The 3,395-nt window shown below is 35.0% G+C and overlaps 1 non-coding gene across 1 annotated transcript; it reads right to left on the minus strand.

Annotated features, from left to right (window-relative positions):
- Positions 1 to 420: 420 nt before the first annotated feature.
- Positions 421 to 657, minus strand: TRNAF-AAA. The gene is made up of 2 exons: positions 621 to 657; positions 421 to 456 (listed from the first exon to the last, which is right to left on the minus strand). It is a non-coding gene; the product is annotated as a tRNA-Phe (tRNA).
- Between the last annotated feature and the right edge of the window lie 2,738 nt (positions 658 to 3,395).

Consider the following 3,395-nt stretch of genomic DNA (forward strand, 5'->3'; position numbering starts at 1 on the left):
AACACCATGATTCTTCTCATCATCCCCCTCTTCAAAAAGGATTCGTCCTTGAATCAGAAAAATCATCACCTGCATCAAAAAGACTCAACTCAGCAACATTGAAAGTAGAATGTACACCGTGATTCTTATCATCATCCCCCTCTTCAGGATTTGTCCTCGAATTAGAAAAATCATCACCTACATCAAAAGGACTCAACTTAGCAACATTGAAAGTAGAATGTATTGACGATTCTACGGGAACATCAATTTTATTGTTCCATGCAATAAAATGAGTCATTTTACTAAATATCTTATAGAGCATTTATAGTATCCACGCTAACATTAAAATGAAAATTCATTAGTAAAATTATTTACGCTAATTCATTGAAATTTTAAAAAGAAATCAGCTCTGAATTTAGAAGTTATACTACTTGAATCAGGTGCGGTGAACGTGGATCGAACACGTGACCTTCAAATTTTTAGTCTGACGCTCTCAAAACTGAGTTATCTTCACTAATATTTGAAAAAAAAAATCATAAGTAAAGGTATTTCTTCTAATTCATTATTTTTATTGAATAGCCAGCTTATGCAAATGGAAACAGGTGCAGTGAACGTGAAGATTAAACACGTTGCCTTCAAATCTTTAGTTTGACACTCTCCCAACTGAGCTATCCCTGCTAACATTAAAAATAAAAATTCATAAGTAAAGCTATTTCCACTGATTAATTATATTTAAAAAAGAAATAATATTTCAACTAAACTATAAGGTGCAATGAATGCATGACCTTCCAATATTCAATCTAATGCTCTCCCAACTAAGCCATCCCAAATAACATAAAAAATAAAAATTCATAAGTAAAGCTATTTCTAATTCAACTAAACTATAAGGTGCAATGAATGAATGTAGATCCCAACTAAGCCATCCCAAATAACATAAAAAATAAAGATCAAACACAAGACCTTCAAGTTATGCAACTTAGTCAAAGTATGCAAGGTGAACCAATTGCAATGAACGTGTATTGAACACGTGACCTTTAGATCTTCAGTTTGACACTCTCCCAATTGAGCTATCCCCATAATCATTACAAAAGACAATTCATCAGGTTATACAAATAGAAACAGGTACGGTGAATGTGGAGATCGAACACATGACCTTCAAATCTTAAATCTGACGCTCTCCAAATTGAGCTATCCGGTATTTCGGCTAATTAATTGAAATTTTAGAAAGAAATGATCACTAATTTTAGATTGAATAGTCAAATTGTGCAACATGAACCATGTGTGGTGAACGTGGATCGAACACGAGACCTTCAAATCTTCAATCTAACGATCTCTCAACTGAAAACTATCCACACTAACGCTAAAAATGAAAATTCATCAGTAAAGGTATTTTCGCTACTTCATTGAAATTTTAAATAGAAATAATCACTAATTTTTAATAAGATATTCAAGTTATCCAACTTGTATAAGGTGCGGTGAACTATAACACGTTAGGTATTTCCGATAATTCATTGAGATTTCAGAAAGGAACAATGACTAATTTTAGATTGAATAGTCAGGTTATGCAACTAGAATCAGGTGCGGTGAACGTGGAGATCAAACACGTGATCTTCAAATCTTCAGTCTGACGCTCTCCCAACAGAGCTATCCCCGCTAATATTAAAAATGAAAATTCATAAGTAAAGGTATTTCCGCTAATTCATCAAGTTTAAAAAAGAAATAATCACTAATTTTAGATTGAATAAGCAAGTTATGTTTTTAGATTGAATAGTCAGGTAATAAACTTGTATTAGGTGCGTTGAACGTGGATAAAACACATGTGACCTTCAAATCTTCGGTCTAACAATCTCCCAACTGAGCTACTCTTGCTAACATTAAAAATGAATATTCATCGGTAAAGGTATTGGGTATACTTTTGGAAATTCAACAAAAGGCAATAGTATTAGACCGAGATGCCAGATTTAAATCTCGCTTCTAGAAAATTCAACAAAAGGCATTGGGTACGCAGTTATAGTATGACATTCGACCCATAAACAGATGATCAAACAGAAATGCTCAAGCAAATATTGGAAGACATGTTGAGGGTATATGTGATGGATTTTGCAGGAAGCTGGGATAAGTACCTACCCCTTATGAAATTCGCTTATAATAATACTTGCCAAGCCACCATACAAATGGCCACATACGAGGTTCTTTATGGATGAAGATTTCGATCCCCTATCTTTTCGGAAGAAGGGGGGCAAATGACAACTATTGGGCCAGAGCTGGTGCAAATTACCAACACCGCAGTCCAGAAGATTAAAGCTAGGATACAAACCGCACAAAGCCGAGAGAAAAGCTATGTAGACCTAAGACGCAAGGACATGGAATTGTTGGTAGGGGATCATATATTCATAAAGGTAGCACCCCATGAGAAGGGTGCTCAGGTAGGGTAAAAAGGGGAAGCTAAGCCTTAGGTTTATCTGTCTCTTTGAGATATTAGAAAGAATTGGATCTGTGGCCTATAGAATCGGGCAATGCCCAAACTTGTCTGCAGTACATAATATCTTTCATGTATCCATACTACGGAAGTATACCTTAGATCGTTCGCACGTACTTGCTCATGAAACTCTCTTCTTGAGAGATGACATAACGTTTAAAGAAGACTCGATTCAAATAATAGACAAGAAAGTCAAATGATTGAGAAACAAGGAAATCTCTCTCCTTAAGGTCCTATGGAAGAATCATAGAGTAGAAGAAGCCACTTGGGAAATAGAAGGCAAATAAGAACCTTGTACCCTGACCTATTTTAGAATAAGCACTTTCGATGACCGAAAGTTTTCAAAGGAGAGGAGAATTTGCAACACTCAAGGTCTCCAATAAGAGATAGTGTATAATCCCTACTAGGTTGTATCTAGAAGCAAAGAACAAGTAAAATTGAAAAAACATTAAGAAAATGGTACTTTTTCTAATTTTATAAACTTTCCGAATCATTAAATTTTTTATAGAATAAGAATTACAAGGTGCTTAAAAAAGGAAGGCTTCGATCGGAGAAGATTTTTCTGGCAGAAGATTCAGAAAAATCAAGAATGAAATTATAGAAATTCTAGACGTTTCAATGGTAGTGGAAAATCCATCTATAAATTATGAATTAGGGTAGACTATTAGGGGCAAGAAGCAATCTTAATCGAGTACCCAATCGAGAGATACAAGTTTTTTGTTTTGGGGTATCGTTTTCATGGGTTTACCTCGAATTTGAGAACTATAGTCCACTGTTCATTTCCAAACTTGTTCCTGCACCTCCTAAATAAGTTTACCCATAAGTTTGGTGAAGGAAAGAGGTCCTCAAAGTGCTAGTAGGTTTTCACACGAATTAGTCCACGTTAGGTTACCCTGTAATGTTTTCCTAAGCTAAAACCTCAACTCCTATAGCCTAA

Source organism: Cucurbita moschata, unplaced genomic scaffold, assembly GCF_002738365.1.
Source record: "Cucurbita moschata cultivar Rifu unplaced genomic scaffold, Cmos_1.0 Cmo_Scf00046, whole genome shotgun sequence".
Classification (NCBI taxonomy): Eukaryota; Viridiplantae; Streptophyta; class Magnoliopsida; order Cucurbitales; family Cucurbitaceae; genus Cucurbita; species Cucurbita moschata.